We start from the raw sequence: 19,320 nt of genomic DNA on the forward strand, positions 1-19,320 counted from the left end.
GGATCTATACAATGACTAGGACTTATTGACAAGACAAGCGACGATTTGTTTCTCATTTAATTTTAATAATTTGTTTTTTCAAAATATGTTTCATTCTCTTCAAAAAGCTGCAAGCTTTGTGTAAGTTATAAAAAACTGTAGAAAATTATCATTAAAATCACAAGTTTTTAAGTACAATTTTTAAAAAACTTGCAAATACGCACTGTTATCGCCTATTCAATGTTGTTCTAATAAAGTACAAATCTCAAGTAGCTCAAAAATTTTATTGATTTTTGGCGATTTTTTTGCTGATGGTATTTAGTGTTTTCACCACTAGCATTCCTTATATGGAGAAAATGCACAAGACCAGTGGCAAAAAAAAAATTTCAAAAAATCAACGCGATTTTTGAGTCACTTCAAATGTACAATGTATGCCATCAAAATTCAATGACCTATAAAACTGTGTACTCGATATTTTTTTTTAATTCTGATTAAAGAAGTTTGAGGTTATGATGAAAATTTGTTAAGATTTTTTTTAAGATAAATTTACACAACGTTGGAAACTAAGATTTATATGGTTTGTGTAGGATTATAAAATATATTTTCATTAAAAAAATAAGTAGAAAGCAAATAAATTGTTTAAACTAGTCACCAAGTCCCTGTTCTACAGTTATTCGAGTATTCATAGCCTTAGATTTGAAATTCATCTTATGAGTGCTGAGTAAAAATTTCAAATTTGGCTGTGAAGCGTCGTGAATTCTTGGCTCAAAATTCGTCCTTATAAGGTTTGGGTAAAAAATTTAAATTTGTCTGCGAAGAGTCATGAGTTATTGGCTCAAAAGCAAAACCTGCTAAAATCAGATAAGTGGTTTTGTCAAAAGTTCACAAATATGGACTTACAAAATATGTAAATAAATACGTTGTATGTAGATAAATAAAAAAAGCGGACAAATAATAAGAAAGGAAAACAATTTGTATTTAGTTTTTTTTATTTGACACTTGCAAGGAGAGTGAAAGTTTTTTGTTTGCGCAGCGATTGAGTGTCGCTTTGACGAATCGATCAATAGATGACTGATGATTATGACGGTGAAGTGAGTTTCAAACGAAAACAAATAATTTGATTGGAAATAAGCAAAAAAAATAACATAGTGCAACTAGTGAAAAAAACCAACACTAAGTTTGCCTACGCGCCTAAGTATGAGCATGTTAAATAATTTCACAATTACACACACACACATACATATGCACAATAATGGCTTTTTCAGGGCTAAAAATTAAGCAGATAAATATCATACAGATGAGCGTTGGGTGGCTGTGTTGATTTAAGATGATCACGATGTGGGCTCGCAATTTAGCAACGAAGCAATTTAAAAGCCAGGCAAATAAAAAAGGGAGCATTATTATGAAGCAATTAGCCGGCGATAGTGCAATAATAATCACTATTTTTTTGTTTAAAATATTTAATATTTTTTATGAAAAACAAACACTAGATAAATATGATATTTCCTTTAATAGCGCAATAATTCACATCACCTAACAAACTACTCGCATGCAAACTAATTACCGCTAGTGCGCATGCGCCCACTTAACGAATTAATGCATGTAATTACAACAAACACGGCTTTAGTATCGATCGTGCGAATAATTAACGCGTGAATTATGTGGCGCCATATATGGTTTGTATATATGTACGTGTATGCCACTACCCCGGTTCACACAAGTGCTCGCATTTGAGTTGTTTGCTATGCCCCCCGAGCTTCAACTCAGCCTGGTTGTAATACTCGTATCTGCGTTGGCCCCGGTTTCTCTTTGGCATATTTGAGCATGCGTTCACGTCAAATAAACTGTTGTACGCGGTACTTAATTTCCACTATTGTCTTCATTTAATATGCTTAACACTTTTCCATTTCATGCATGTGATCAGCAGTTACGCGCTTCGCTGGGAATCGCGATGTGAAGCGTAAAATGCGATAAGTGACCTGGTTGACTTAAACAAAACAAAAAACAAAAAAAGTTGGTTTGTTTTGCCAATTTGCATAAATAATGACTTCATTAGCCAAAAAGTGGCATTTGAACAATTTAAATTGCATGCATATTTAGAGTAAGTTAGATGAGTGCGATTGTGTGTGTTAAAGCGAGCAATGCAAAAAATCGATGTAAATATCTTGAAATATATCACTTTAATATATCCTAGGCACTTGAAGAAGAAGCTTGATCTTATCCATAAAGGGTATATGCACCACACCAGATGTTGCCTTATTATGCGGCACTGGTCGGCTGCCCACAAGTGTTTCATTTATTTATCATCGCTGTAGTTTTCTTCAACATATATTGCATCCCTGGTTTGTTGATCATATAAAATTATAAATCAAGTAAATATATTTAACTCATATCTAAATAAATCAGTCACTAAACATTTAGTTTAAATTTTCATCCTTATAAACGTTATAGAATTTCACCTAATTTTCCGTCGTCTTATAGGCGAGCACTACAAAAAAAGCTATCGGCCGTTAAGGGTTAAAGAGGAACAGGTCAAAAAGATATTCACTTAATTGGCACGCACATCCCTTATTAGATGTTTGGCAACTTCAAGTCGACTCCGGTTAGCAGATGGTTCGGTATACAACTAGGCTATACCAACCGCAAAATTCAAAAATGTTTGTGGGTACAAATAGTCCCTATAATAAATAACACCATGCGACACTCACAAATGCTTGTCAAGTGGTGATATTTCTCTTATGAGTCTTAACGCGTGAAGCAAGTATCGAAATATGACTTACCGATTTTTCACAGCCATGTATACCTAAAAGTGTAAGCCTCTAGCGTAGTTGATGATCAACCGATTTTCAATTTTTACCACTTTTCACTTGAAACGTGGAATAACTCAGTCAGTTTCTAAACGATTTTGGAAAATAAAATCAAAATGGTCCCTGTCATAGAATTAACTATATTTTTTTTTAAAGATTGAAATTAAAAAATAAATAATTAAATGATCAAAACTTCTCAATTTTTATGCTTTTATAATTCAGCAACAGGTTATATTGATTGAGCTGGCGTTTTATCCAAATCAGCTATATTATCTATTGCCTTAAAACTGCTGAATACTGCTAGTGTTTCTCAGGTAGAAGTCATTGCGATCCAGGCATGCAGAATACTTAGGGTGATACTGAAATTTTTGCACAATTTATTTTTCAGGAAAGCGCAGAACAGATGGAGCTACATTTCTTCGTGTGCTATTTCGAAAAAAAAAGTTCTCAAAACTCCTCGCCATTTAAATTCCAAGCTCGTAGTTGTGATACCAGCATTGGACTTTCGGCACACATGCAGAAAAGCTAGACTTGCCATTTAATCTCCATTGCAGAACATGTGGGGACTTTTCAGAGAAGAAGACTGTAGAGCACTTTCTCCGTAAATTTCCGGATTTGGCAGCTAAACGACTAAGGTCACTCATTTTTCCACCAGCCTTCTTCACTACATCAACAGCTCGTTGGTAGCCTCAAAATGGTATTTTTTTTTTTTGTGTCGGAACAGACTAGCAAGTACACCACTCAGACACAATTAAGTCCATTGCACTGCACTCGGGTTTCCTTTTTAACTTTCTTTAAATCTACCCAACCTCCCAAGAAATCTGAGTAGATTTTGTGGTGCCAAGAAGCAAGCTGGTCACTCCTTAACACATCAGTGTGAAAGGCCTCAAGCCTGATTCGAGCGAAAGCCAGGCAGACGCACAGAAAGTGGCCAGCCGTCTCATCCTCCTTTCCATATGCATGGACAGAGTGCACTTTATGAAATGTTCACCTTTTCCATGTGCTTTGCCCATAGAAAGTGGCCCGTCCTATGTCCAACCAGCTGCCTACAGTGCCCTCTGCTTAGTGACAGAAGGAATTGTGACAGTCGGTCGGACATGACAGATAACTTCAGTGTTGTCCATGTGCAGTCTCTCTCAGCCTGCCAAACTCACGTATGGGTTAGAGTAACCCGTTTGCTAACCGTGTATTTGGTGGCTGCAGAAGGGAATGTCAAAAAAATAGAATCAAAACGGCACTCGAATGCTGCTTGAAGAACCATTTCACCTATCTACTTAAGAATGTTTAGAAAAAAAAATTGGTAATAAATCGCTGTAGTGATATGAAAGACTTGAAATTACAGAAAATTGTAAATGACTGATAAGATTACAGCGTTACTACTAACAGAAAAATATTAGCGGATCAAGGAAATACAAGTTTTGGAAAGCTCTTTGGACGAAAAATCTGCTCACTCTCTGGGACCAAGTTTACAATTGATAACACGTATTAGTACTTTATACCATTGTAATAAATATATTTTGGAGCACTCAACTGTAGCTCAATACTATTGAATTAAGGAGCCATTCAATAGACTCTATCCTCATTACTTTCAATCGTGGAGAAACAGCAAGTGTTAGAATCATTTGTGATACCAAAGCCTAAAATTAGGATTCCACAAACAGGTATATAACTGGCGCTTACACTCCTTTATTGGACATTTGGCTGAGCTCCTCGTTTTCCACATATGAAGGGGCCTACACTTTTATGCCGCCTCCGGATGGCGTTGTTTCTAATGAAGAGATTTACAGGCAGAAGTACTCTCTGAGGTTTGCCATTTTCTGCCGAGGGGCGACCGATATTAGAAACAACATTTTTTTAAATTTTGGTATTTCATCAAGACTTGAACCTAAATTCTCCAAACGGCAGTTATGCACAAACCCATTCGGCTACGACGGCTGAACATATAGTATATACAAGCATGTTCAATTTTGAAACTGGCTTTTCTGCATTTATAGTCATCAAGTCGAAATATAACTCAAACATCAATTTAGAGCAAGAAATAGAGCTTTAAAAAATTGCACTTACTCCTGCGTTTTCAAATAGCTAATAATAATAGTAAAAAATCTTTTTTAAGACAAAACGCAGTTGTCGGTATTATCTGTAAGCCAGTGGCGACCATCAATGAGCATTCCCTTCGATTCTCCCTTTTGAGCAAAACACTATTCAATTCACATTTATTGTCGTAGTAACAATGCAATAAACTGCTTGATGGCTACCCATAACCTCATGCAAATATTTTGATACTAAGTGCATCCCGATCTACATCAATGCCGTTTATAGCCTAGTATTTAACTGCCGTAGCCGAAAGAATATGTGCGGGACAGTCACTCGGTAGGGATCGTGTTCGAAAGCCACTATTTGCAAGAAATCCCAAATTATAAAAAATTGTTTTCTAATAGCGACCAGACTTGGTAAGTAGTAGCAAACCTCTTTGTATATTTCTGCCACGAAAATACTTTTTAAAAAATCAACTAACGTTTGGAGGTGGCACAAAATTGTAGGTCCCTGCAAAACTTGGAGAAGGATCTCGGTCGAGCACATAACAAAGGATAAACCCGTAAATAATATATATATAAGTGCATCTTTGGGGCATACTTCACATACGATTTATGGTTAAAATTCAGACAAATCTATAATTGGCACGGACTCGGGAGATCTCATTTTCAATTGTTTTGCATCATAAATTTCACCGAACTTCAGCAATGAGCTGAGTTATGTTTGCTTTGAGAACGTCAGCTTATTTGGTTTTATTGATTGTAGGTAGTATTTGATTTACAGGCCTCCAACTTCAGAATTTGTCTAGCTATGTCAAATCGGTAGTCAGTCTAGTGCGGGGAATTCGCACCATATTGGCGACCAATTCGCGTCACCCCCGGAAGAGCTAACCATAGCCTGGAATCCTTAATTCAGAATGTCTATTACGACATTCGTTAAGTGGCATGTAGCGCTGTCGAGCGACTATATGTTGTTCATGTCCATATCAGCCAATTTGAGCCAAAAGGAATTGGTTACCATGGACATGTAGGGCTCGCCGTATACGGATCTGGCTTCACCAAAGTCGTTTTCGTAGAGATACGCGCCAGTCAGCCACTTTTCGTGAATACCTTGCCATCTCATGTAGCTTGGAGTCATCCTGTTTGGGACAATTTTGCTTGTTAACACAGCCGCTCATCAAAAAATGTATCTCCTTGCCATGAAATATTATACAGCTAAAATTCAGCTCCTCTTCCAAAAGCTCCGCAACTCAGTCCCCGTGCAAACATGATGATATCTGTGGTAATCAGATTTAAGCTCCTGAACAGCTTCTACTCAAAAATTGTCAACTTCAACTTGAAGTTTGCCCTGGCCGCGGAATTAACTATTTATGGTTCTTCTGCACAGTTTTGTTGGCAATGCTCTCAGCCAATTGGCGTTTTATTAATCTACGGTTGCATCGAATTGGCCACCAAAAGTTGAACTGGCGAGTTTGAAACGTCACCGTGGAGGTCATAGAAGTGGCGCAACAATGTTTTCGCTAACAAATACTCATTTTGCTAATTTGGCATCAACGACTGCATCACAAATAATAGATTTGACAGACGTCGCTAAAGCAACGTGGCCGCCACGGCTTGGTAGCGCCGACTCGTTTGCATTAGAAAAATTGTATCTGTTTTACGAGAAAAATAACGAAATACTTTCCCAAGAACCATTATTTGCACAGTACACTGAAACATTGCACAGCAGCTATAATCTGAAATGAAGTTTTGCGTAATCACCCCACAACAACAAGAAAAAAATTGTGACCAAATATTACATCACGTCACGGCAATTTAAAATGCGCACAAATGAAATCAAAGAGGAGTAACAAAACGGAAGCATGAACGTGAAATTGTGGTCAATAAAGCAAAAAGCAGCGTAGCCCTAAGCTATCACAATTATTGCTCATTAACATTGTTGCAAAGCAGAGCTGGTAAACAATATTTACGAGTGACTTTGCAAATCAAGTCGTTTCAGTAGATTTTGCGACAATATCAAACCAACTAAAGCAGAGCACAGAAAACCAAGCGAATAGGAAAGGGAAACTCCCTAAAGATGCGAAATACAAAATATTCCAACAAACAAGATTGCGTAACCACTAATAAGTGTACATAGCGCGCATTGAAACGAAAGTGATTGCCAGCGCTGAAAAGGTGTGTGGGTCGGGCCGGACAAAAGGCGTTAAATAGGCATTTTTTGCAAATATTTGTCTGTAGCAGAAACTCTCTTCGCATATAAATAGTAACTCAAATAAAGTATGTTCATAAGACGTCGTCTTCGACGCCAGCGCCTGAGCCAAAGCCACCATCCTCAGTAGGTACACCCGCAACTAAGCAGCAACAACACGAGCAATGGCAACTGCACAACGTGACTGATAAAATTAATGAAGGCTACGTCATAATCGCGAAATATACAAACAACTTTCACCGCGCAAGCTGACGATAAATTGTTTTGTTTATTTGTATGTACCTATGTATGTATAGGCACGTCGAAGTTATGCGCTTGTATATATATGTACATTTGCAAAGTTATTCGAAAACAACAATAAAGTAGCGGCGCTCAAAATGTAAATGCGCTATAAAATGTGGAACGAAAATGAGTGGCTCCCACAAAATGACATAAAACGCAGATGCAGTAATAGCAGCAATAATTAGATGTGTAGGTGTGTAATGCTGCTGTTGGTGTTGCTTTTGCTGCTGTTAATGCTGTTAATGTCGCGAAATAACAGCAATCATGCGAATAGTTCAAAACAAATGGATTCCCAGTGCAAATGTCAAGCTGTAAATGGATTTGAGTGTGTGGATAGTGAATATAAATTGCATACACGCAAATATACGGGGTGTTTTTTAGAGACTAGAAACACTTTAAGGTTACATTCTGTGCTTAATTACATGACGAAAGATACTTTAAAGTGGTGGTTCAACTCGAGCGCCCAGTTTTAATTGTATCTTGACCCACTAAGAAGATGTGTCTAAAAAAAAAACTATATATTTTAATACAGAAGTCTTATGCCTACAAAGGGAGGTTTATTCAAAAGCCAAATAAAAGTGATTTTATTATTACTTCTTACGAGACACTTAAAATCGGTGAGCCAAGTTAAAAAAAAAATGATTTTATTATAATTTTTTTATTACCCACCTAAAACCAGGGAGCGAAGTTAAAAAGATTATTTTATCATAATTTTATATAACCCACTTAAAACCAACTTAGCTAGCGAAGTAAAAAAAAATTGAAAAATTTTCCGGTTACGCATTTTATTGAAACAGTGCTAACTAAAGTGCCAACCTTCAACTAGAATATTTTGGCATTTTTTGGCAGTCGGTTATTTGTTTACTATTTTAGTATTTTTTTTATTATTTTGTTTACTAGAGTTGTTTGAACCTTCTCACAGAATAAGTCAAATTATTTAATGGATAGAGAAAAATTTAGGGTGGCAATTAAGTCACAAAATCTAAAAAGTGCTGTGTGAAGCATTATCTTTAAGCGCATTTTATTAACGCATAACTTATAAGGCGCACTGTATATAAATGCCTATGTAGTATATGTATGTGTATGTAAATATATTTTGTTTTAATTGTTGAGAAATTAATGTGTATATAATACATGTGAATGCCTTCGTATATGGGTATGTATATTTTATTTTAATTGTGACCTTCAAGGACTCAGATAATGTCCTTTACTCCTGCTTATTACTAGAAACTAATCAACTAAGACTATTTTAAATTTGTGTGCCAATGCAGAGCATTTTCCAATACCTACATTGAAGTTTCTTTCTCGACTTCTCAGAATCTGCAGATTTTACACGATAAAAATCCAAATTTAGTATTGTATAACTTGAGCTCTTAAAAGTCATAGCTCATGAAAAATGCTGTCACTGTTAGTTTAAGATTTTCAAACTAAATATATAAATATAATCTTTAATTAGTTGATAGTTCAATCTGCAATGGCCTGCTGGAATCGTCCGTGATAGCTTTTGGGTTGTTCTTATTAAAGCATCGGACCCAGTTCACGTTTGACGGGATATTACTGTCAAATTACATTGCCGTGATATATGCGTAAAATTTCGTATACCTATATCCCACGGCAAAGTAGTACTCAGTTCACGCCGTGAAAATACCGCTCAATATACCGGCAACATTTTTTCACACCTATTCAAAATAGATCATTTTAAGTTGCACGAAAAGTGATAATTCATTTACAAGCGAAGTGTCTGAGTAGGATATGGAATTTTTAAGCGAGACGTCTTCTCAAAGAGTTTAAGTAAATGGTTATATATTTTCTGTGTCAATATACTTAATTCAATATATTAATTTGTTTAAAAACAATTTTCGTACCAAAATTTGCCATTACCATCTGGGGCGATGCTTACAAATTTTGCCTTTCTTCATACTTCACAATCAATGTTGCCGCAGCTGTGAAGTTAGTAGAAGCCTAAACTTAATGCATTTCTTAAATAGTTTTTGGTTATAAAACCCCAAAAGTATTATAGAGACAGCATCTAGCCAAATACCTGTCATATGACCCCGCATCTCAACATCCTCCCATCGTCAACAGCTTATTTTTTTCTTCTTTTGTTAGGTCAGACAATACTTGCTTGCCTAAGCCGAGAAGTGCTCTGAACCTAAAGAAAATTGATACTCCCTTCTTTACGAGTTTGTTAGCAAACTCTTTTCATTCAGTGCCAATGTGAGCCGATACCCAGAGAATACAAATTAACTTGATGGGACATGTGAAGTATATATTTAGCTTTACTCAGGCCTGGCATCACCTGCGTATTAAAGAAATATAATTTAAAAAAAGATTTATTTGAAAAAATACTCGTATTTGCATGTGGAAGGGGTTTAATGTTTGGTTGTTTAGAGTAGCATGCAAAATCAGTGCATTTTATATAAGAATTCATTTAATTCTAAAATATTAGTGACTTCATATAATAAGAATTGCAAAACAAAAACACGTCATCCGCTTCTAGGGTAAACAAGTGCATGAAGTAGGGGTTAAATGCATGACAAGAGCATATATGAAAGCTGTAACGGCACTTTGTGTCAATAACAAAGCCAGAAGACTTCAGAATTTATGTGCAATAGTTTTTTGTTTCTTTGTGTGAAAAAATCGTTCCTATACAAATTAATGTGAATTTTTAGAAAACGAAGTGCCAAAAACTGACCATTGTTAATATGTAAAAATGTTTGCATATGAAAGATTGCGTAAAAAGTTATTCAAAAATTCAAGAAAATTTTATGATTAATTTTGCGCCACCTTGTATGAAGATATGCCTCTAAAAAGTGTCATATATGAGACCTATAAGTATCTAAAAATAGTCTTATTGGAACCAAAGAAGAGTCACATGGGAATAAGAAATGAGTCATAGCTGTGAATCCAATAAGAGTCACATATGAGAATCAATTGGTTAGGAAAATGAGGTCCATAGTTAGGTAGGTAGGCTGGCTGTCGCAACGACACACTTAGACCTTTCGTAGGCCCATTGTGATACTACTGGGACTTATCCTTGCCCTATGGGTTCCTTTTCAAATCATTCGGTAGTTTTAATAAACAAGCAAAGCTTCGTTAGTTTTAGATGTGCTATGTCCGCTACATTATTTAAAAATGCCGTTACATATGACCCTTCATAAGAAGGTAATCATCACCTTCATTGTGGAGGCCAAATTGAGCTCATTGTGAAGGCAAATGTTCAAAGCTGCGACTTCTCATTGAACTTTAAGTGGAAAATTATATTTTCCCATTTTTTGTGTTGTTTTTTTTTTAGTGGATGAGGTAGTGTCAATTACCTTCGCACTTACAGCGACCGTCGTTACTGCATAATCATGGCATCAAAGCCAAATGCCTTAGTGTAAATTATTATGCTCATTTAAAATAGCTGTTAATACCATAAAATAAATTGAAAGCGGCTCAAATGTCGGTATTTTCACACTCCGATCCCGAATCCAAAACCCCGAATTGCAGGGATTATTTCCAAATATGATTGTTTTTGTTTTAAAGACCATACATAAAGTTGGTTGGTTGGTTGGTTTAAGGGTGACCCCGCATCGGAGTGCCACGTAGACCGCAAGTTGGGTCCGTTGTATTGCTCTAGAGCTCATTAACCGAGATTTTTATTATAGATTGTGGCCCAAAATATTAATTCGTTTCGAGAATTTAATGAGAGATTCGATTTTCAGGTCCGAGAGTACTAAAAGATTGTCAATTGTTGGAGAGCCTAGAAGAGCGAGTCGACTTCTGGCTAGGCCGGGACAACTGCACAGCAAATGCCTGCTCGATACTTCCTCATCTTCGGACTCGCAGTATCTGCACAGGTCGTTTTGAGGAACCCCGAGCCGACGCGCGTGAGCGCCATAAAGTTATTATACTTTTTTTATAGGGTAATTAACAGAAAAGTTGGTATATTAGAATTCTTATAAGCCAGCTTTAAAGCCCTTTCTTGGTGTTTGGAGACCTCTTAAATATTAATACGATGAAGTTGCTAATAAACTGGATAAAATAAAAAAATTCAAATTAAAAAACTTAAATAAAAAGTTTATACTGAAATATATTAAGAGAAAAAGTCACATTGCACCAATAAAGTTATTAGAGCAGCAATGAGTTGCGCATAATAATTATGAGAATTTTGATTACATTCATTTATATGTGTATGCGTATATGTATGTGTATATAGGTACTCATATGCGCATATTATGAATGGTAGGCAAATAAAAATGTATTAATGCATGAGAAAAAGTGTGGCTCCCAAGAAAGCGGGCGGCAACCTGCTGTGACAGGCAACAACACTCACTGCCATGCAGGTACACAAAACAAAAGCAAAGCAACAACACCACGCGTATGTAATCATGGCAGTGGGACTTCTCACACTGGCATAGTACACATTTAACAAGGCTGCGCGTGGCCCACAGCTGTCACTGCAAACTGGCATATCACCAACAATACGCATATCAAAGTGAGCTGTTGAAAATTTAATAAAATCAATGGGCCGCAACAGTAAACCGCCCGCCAGTCGGCATTAAATGCCAAAAGTCAGCCGCAAACCATGTGGTAGACAATAAATAAAAACTGCCACAACGCGAATGACAGAAAATGGGCAGTCGTCTCACAAACAACACAGAACAAGTGGTCGTAAAATTCTGCTGCGAAACAAGTTTAATTTGATAGCAACCTCTGCTGTTGATATGAATAAGCACGTATTCAATTAGAAACGCATGTGAGTGTATGTATGTGTGTGTGTGTAAATGCCCGCATTGACAGCAGCAACGTACAAAGTCAATGTGACCAACCGATCCGCTGCCATGTCAAATAAAAACAACAAAAGCAACAAACATTAGCACCACCACAATCAGTGACCCCAAAATTTGTTGGCGGTTGGGCGCACAGTGCTCACTGTGCTGATTGAGTGTGCCACACAGCGGTGCGCATTAGTTTGTTGGCGCTGCTACTGTCTCTTTGAAGTGCCAATTTATTTTCCACCCACTCGGGAAGCCACTATGAATCAGCAACCAGTCAAACCGCCAGTCAACTAATGCCGCGCTGAAGCACCTGCATTTTCCATTTGTTGTGGTGGTTTTATTTTTTTTTTTTCTTGCAAATTTCAGTTTCCTAATTAAATTGCATTTCAAATTCGGTTTGCGGCGCGACCTAACAGCCTGGGTTGTAGTACCATATACTGCGACGTCACATAACGGACCACCAGCATCAATGGGCCACAATAGCGTGCAGCATGCCAAGGTAGAGCGATAGGTGAAAGTGCGCTGCTGCTAGTGCTTCATACATTTTTTGTTTGTTTTTATTTTCGTTTTTACGCGGCAAATCCCAACTATGCACACGTACGTGCATACATACAAATGTGCATATATGTATTGGTAAATATATGTGAGTAATAAATTAAATAACTACGCACATCACACATCTTTTATAAATGTATGCAAGCGTATTGGTATGAATGTGTGCGTGAGTGTGTGGAGACTTTGTGTGATACTGCACACCGTCCACATTACAGTGGACTGTCGAAAATTTAGCGAAATTTTCTATTGAAATTAATTTGATTGTAATTAATCAGTGATATTATTAAACAACTCAGTTCAGCTATGAGGCAGGCAGCGTAGCGCACCAGCTCGCTCAACTGTATGGGTATCGACTGAACGCTTCAGTAAGTCGACAATGCGATTTACACCTCCCTATAATGGATACGAACAAATAAAGCAGTATTTTGATGAGGGAAATTTTAGTTTAACTTTAATATAAAAATAATTTTATATTTTTATTTCTTAATGAGTGTCACTTGCAAGACCGGCAATTCGATTTTGTAACTTCTCTATAAACAAACTTTGAAAAAATATGTAATAGCTACACTTCAAATCTCATTGCTCTTATTAAGCTACATAACTTTTTTCTCACTACGAGTTTAAATCTGCTATTGATTTACGGAGTTAAGCTACTATAGAAATTAAATAACACACACAAATTTCGGTTTTTCTTTTAAAGATGCTTAAATAACTTAAGCATGAAGACTTACTCAAAGAATTAAAGTGTACAAAAATATTTAAATATTATGCAACTATTTCAAATTTCGGCATAGCTCCTATTAGTTCGTGCTGCACGGAAAACTCTAACACATTTTTCGAAATGAAATTTTCCACACCTTGAAATTTTTAGATGTATTTGCCATTACATTTTGTCCGAAAGTATAAATGGATTTTTTATTATTTCAATTTTATTATTTGCCCGAAAGTATAAATGCAGTTTTTCTAAATCTGGAACGATTAACTTGAAATTTTAGCTGTATTCGCTATAATATTAGACCTAGAAGCGCTAATGAATGTTTTTTGTTATGTCTTAAAATTTTTTTTTTCTTTTGTAAACAAGTTTCTTACGATTCTTTTCTTTTTATTTTAAAAAGCGCGCAGTTCTTGCAAAAATTACCAAAAATACCAATCTATATGTTTTTCTGTGGCTATCTACATACATGCAAAATAAAATAGAAAATATTTTTTGCACCAGAAATTCAAAACTGCTCCTCCATCCCCGCGCTCTGGAAAAATAGGCTTCTTCAAAGAAACCATCACCAGCATTCTTTTTTATTATAATTTAAAAAAATTGCTTTTACCCTTTATGCCACATATGAATGGATATATTATATTAGTTTAAGGAAAAAGAAATCCATTATAAAAATTTTTGCACAAATAGTTTAAAACTGTTTTATGGTCAATCCTTCGCTTCTGGGCGATGCTGCGACTACTAACATGCCAATCAACTTTGATTATTTTTGTGGTTTTATCGACATTTTCGTCATTATAGACATTTTCTTTAACATCGGAAATGCCTGAACGGAATCGACGAAATCAAAATTGCAGTATCGGTATAAACACTATTCACAGTTTCAGCGCTTGGCTTGCATTTTCGCCTTTATCAAAGAAACACTGTGAAAAGTAACGAATTTTCTCTGAATTGATTTCGATGGATAAATCCCTGTGACTCACAATTGAGTAGAACAAACAAAAGGCCAGCAAAGGAATTTCTTTAGTGTGAAATGTCACCTTGACAACGCGCATAAACTTTAAATTGTTTGAACGATACTTTACAATATATTGATTACTACAGTTATCTACCGAGAAAATAATGGATTCATTTTTCTCCAAACTAAAGTTTATTTCATTGTCCCGGTAGGAGAATGTCCCAAAATATACTTTTTTCCGCCGCCAAAGTGGCGGTAGGTGCTAAGCTGGTCAAAAAATTTTTTGAGGACAACAACACTAACTACTAAGTGCTGAAGCCACACGCCGAACTTAAATCTAATGAATTCGTTGATAAAATAAAAAGTGATGATGCATTTCGCTGCTTCTGCTAGTAGCATGCCGCCAAAGCTCCATACCTCCATACGTCCATACGAAGTGAACTTTTTTCACACCTTTTTTTTGACAATTTTCGCGCACCTTCGTGTGCAAAGTCAGTTACTGATTTTTAGGGAAAATGGATAATTATGAATACTTTGATTTTGCTTTTCCTTATATTTTGGGAAAAGAGTCACCTGTATTTTTAGCGTATTTTTAAATAGAGATGTGTTACAATAAAACAATTAAAATGGATTGAAATTTTAAATTTTTTTTAAGGGCATTTGAAAGTAAAAGTTTATAGTATATATATGTATATAATTGGCGCGTACACCCTTTCAGGGTGTTTGGCCGAGCTCTTCCTCCTATTTTTGATGTGCGTCTTGATGTTGTTCCACAAATGGAGGGACCTACAGTTCCAAGCCGATTCCAAACAGCAGATATTTTTATGAGGTGTTTTTTCATGGCAGAAATACACTCGGAGGTTTGCCATTGACTGCCGAGGGGCGACCGCTATTAGAAAAATGTTTTTCTTAATTTGGTGTTTCACCGAGATTCGAACCGACGTTCTCTCTGTGAATTCCGAATGGTAGTCGCGCACCAACCCATTCGGCTACGGCGGCCGCCCGTTTAGTTTAATGATTATAAATTTGATTTAGCTATAAAACTACCTTCTTAACCTATTCATTTACTTGCTTACGAGCTGACTTGACTTTCCTGATTTGCTAAATTTAAAAAATATCAATTAATTGCGCAAAATAGCTATTTTTTACAAAGAACCAACGTTAGTACTTCTTACTGCATGAAAAAAAAATTGTATAATAATTTAAAAATCCACTAGCTATAATCATGTCTACATTCTTATAGCACACACTGCTCCTCACTACTTGGAAGCTTTGTAAATTTGAGTATATTTGATATTTCAGTCATTTCAGCTGGACATTCTTTTATTAAATTTAAAATATTCAGCTAGAAAATGCAAATATTTCCAACACAAAAATGTAAAGGCACAAATGTTTAAATAATTGCTAAAACATTTATTTACCATATCGTCCAGTGCAGCATTTTTCGTTATTGGATATCTTAGCGACTCTTTGATATTAGTTTTAGTTTTTTCCCAGTAACCTTTCACACTGAACGCAATAAATAAAAGTTACAACTTTCATTCGTTTAGCAAATATATTTTCAAGGTAGAATAATTGAAATTGTTGCATAAGTCAAAAAATTATATTAGAATATTCTCACATGCAATAACGTCCCTTTGGGTTGTAAAATTTTGCAAAAAAGCAACAACATACAAATGTACTTTTTATTCATATTTTAACTGTGGATGGATGTGACGCCATTTATTTATTTTTTTTTTATAGAAATTAAGCCCATGCTAGTGCAAACATAGATACAAATATCGATTTTAAAAATGAGGAAATAGAAAACAAATTTATAGCGCAATATTGAAAAGTCAGTAGAAAACACGTTTCAACCTCGGAAATCGGTCAGAGAAGAAACAAAATAACTATACCAAATAGAAGATAAAAATAATTTTTGTGAAATGAATGTAAAAGCAAATAAATCACCAACGCACATATGTTGAAGTCAATACCTACAAATATACATAAATACTTAGGTATTTCTTATTTGTTTAAAGATAGTAAAAACAATAAAAATAATTTCCGTACTAAAGTACGGAGGCCAAGCTAAAAAAGCACATAAATATTACAAGAAAATATAACTTTTTTCCCTTGAACAACTGTTGCCAATTAATTTGTAGGACAACTGTGCCAATGTCGTAGTTTCCTCCAAGAAAATACAGCTCCTGTTGACAAATATTCGGTACGCAGGTAGAAGCTACGCATACACCTAACCCAAACGAAAGTATATTAGATTTTTGTTTTGGAATTCGAGCAAATCAGTTGGGTGTACATTAGTAAAGCTTCATAGTAGCATGGATAGCAAAATATGGTAAGTATGTGTGTGTGTGTGTACAACTAGCAATATTGGCTAAGGAGAAGTGCAGTCAAGAAGAAAAATGTTATCATTATGACAGTAAATAAATAAAATGAAAAATGGCATACAACAACACGAAATGAATGAAAATGTAACAAAACTGGCACGCAGTAATATTGGCAAAGGCAACTAGGCGACGAGGCCTGAATATACTATATAGTAAGAAAGTTATCATTGTTCTGTATAAAAAAAATCTGAAAAGTCATTAGCACGAATATTCTAAATATGCGAAAGCAGTTGGCGATACATTATAGAGAAAGAAATTAAGTGAGAGAGAATAAAATGAAATCAATTCAAATGAAATGGAATCAAATATATATAAATAAAAAAAAATAAACAATTTAATTAAATAAAAAATCAGTGTATAAAAACAAGAACAAAAACATTACTATTAAGTAAAAAATTCAAACGCATTGATATGTGATACGAAATTATTATAAATTGCTATGATATGATATTATTGAAAAAGTGAATGCAAATTAAAAACTAATAAATAACAAATAAAAAATAACCGAGAACTGATGACTGATTTATAGATTTTTAAATAAACCAAACAGGTGAAATTTATGAGAAAGTTAAATATGATTTGGTATATATGTAGATATGTATTACTTTGTAATACGATGTGACATAATATCATGTGTTATGGAATGATGTGACATAATATCATATGATATGGTAAAGGTATGATGTGATATGATGCATGGCAAGATGAAATTTATCAGAAAGTTAAATACGATTTGGCATACCTACGTGTATGTAGATATTACTTTTTAATATGATGTGACATAATATCATACGACATGGCAAGGTATGATGTGATATGATTTGATATGATGCATGGCAGGATGAAATTTATCAGAAAGTTAAATATGATTTGGTATATAGGTATGTAGATGTACATACCTATATGTAGATATTACTTTTTAGTATGATGTGACATATCATGTGCTATGAAATGATGTGACATAATATCATATGATATGGTAAAGGTATGATGTGATATGATGCATGGCAAGATCAAATTTATCAGAAAGTTAAATACGATTTGGCATACCTATGTATATGTAGATATTACGTTTTAGTATGATGTGACATAATATCATACGACATGGCAAGGTATGATGTGATATAATTTGATATGATGCATGGCAAGATGAAATTTATCAGAAAGTTAAATACGATTTGGCATACCTACGTGTATGTAGATATTACTTTTTAATAAGATGTGACATAATATCATACGACATGGCAAGGTATGATGTGATATGATTTGATATGATGCATGGCAGGATGAAATTTATCAGAAAGTTAAATATGATTTGGTATATAGGTATGTAGATGTACATACCTATATGTAGATATTACTTTTTAGTATGATGTGACATAATATCATGTGATATGAAATGATGTGACATAATATCATATGATATGGTAAAGGTATGATGTGATATGATGCATGGCAAGATAAAATTTATCAGAAAGTTAAATACGATTTGGCATACCTATGTATATGTAGATATTACGTTTTAGTATGATGTGACATAATATCATACGACATGGCAAGGTATGATGTGATATGATTTGATATGATGCATGGCAGGATGAAATTTATCAGAAAGTGACATAATGTGACATAATATCATGTGATATGGAATGATGTGACATAATATCATATGACATGCTAAGGTATGATGTGATATGATTTGATATGATGCATGGCAGGCAGGGTATTCATATTTGGCATGATATGATATATACATGTAGATATGAAATTATATGATATGTTACGATATGGTTTCCTCTATTTGCCATGATGTGATATGATATGGCGATGGTATGATTTGATTTCATGTATGGCATGTTGTGATAAAAATAGTTGGAAATTTGATATGAAAAAAATTTTGGAAATTTTTGACATGATGTGATATCATATCACATGATATATTATGATATGATGTGGTATTATGTGGTATTATGCGATCTGATTTTATATCACTTGTTATGTGCTGACGAAATATGTTATAGACAAAACATACTTAAATAGATGAAGTGATATGTGGATGGAAAAATTGGGGTGTAGTCGCACTACAACCTGAAAAAAGATATTTTTAATCCTCGCAATTAGGCTCCGACCTTGGTTTTTGAGCGTTACACCGAAGTTGTATTTTCATCCCGTCTGGCCAAGGCTGTATGTTTCCAGAAGATATGCTTGCATATCTTATCTTTCTCACCATTAAAGCCATCAATTTACTTCAGCGAACAAATCCGATCGATTCATGTGAAAACACAATCCATTGCGACCAATTATGTAACCAGTAAAGCCTGAGGACTCTAATGGGTAACCAAACTGCATCGTTTTTGAGAGGCCCCCTAATGTTTACTTGGTACTAAATTAGCTCTAAATATACATAGTATACCCATTTAAATGTGGATAACAATCAGCTCCGACGTCTCACAAAGTCGTTTCGCGATCTGCCTCCTTCCAGCTTGTGGCCAACCTCATTGCTATCGATCTGCAGTGGGCGGTATCTAGCATAGCGCAACTGTTTTTTTTTTAGAAAATTATAAAAAATTGCTCTGGTTTAAACAGTTTTTTTTAATACATTTTTATGTAAATGTATACTTTTTTCTACATTTGC

At 34.9% G+C, this 19,320-nt stretch overlaps 1 protein-coding gene across 2 annotated transcripts in view; it reads left to right on the top strand.

Moving 5' to 3' along the window:
- Nucleotides 1-19,320, top strand: part of LOC128858110 (trithorax group protein osa) — a 57,372-nt gene that overhangs the window by 33,598 nt on the left and 4,454 nt on the right. The gene's annotated exons all lie outside the window — the stretch shown is intronic.

This window comes from Anastrepha ludens, chromosome 3 (assembly GCF_028408465.1).
Source record: "Anastrepha ludens isolate Willacy chromosome 3, idAnaLude1.1, whole genome shotgun sequence".
Taxonomy (NCBI): domain Eukaryota; kingdom Metazoa; phylum Arthropoda; class Insecta; order Diptera; family Tephritidae; genus Anastrepha; species Anastrepha ludens.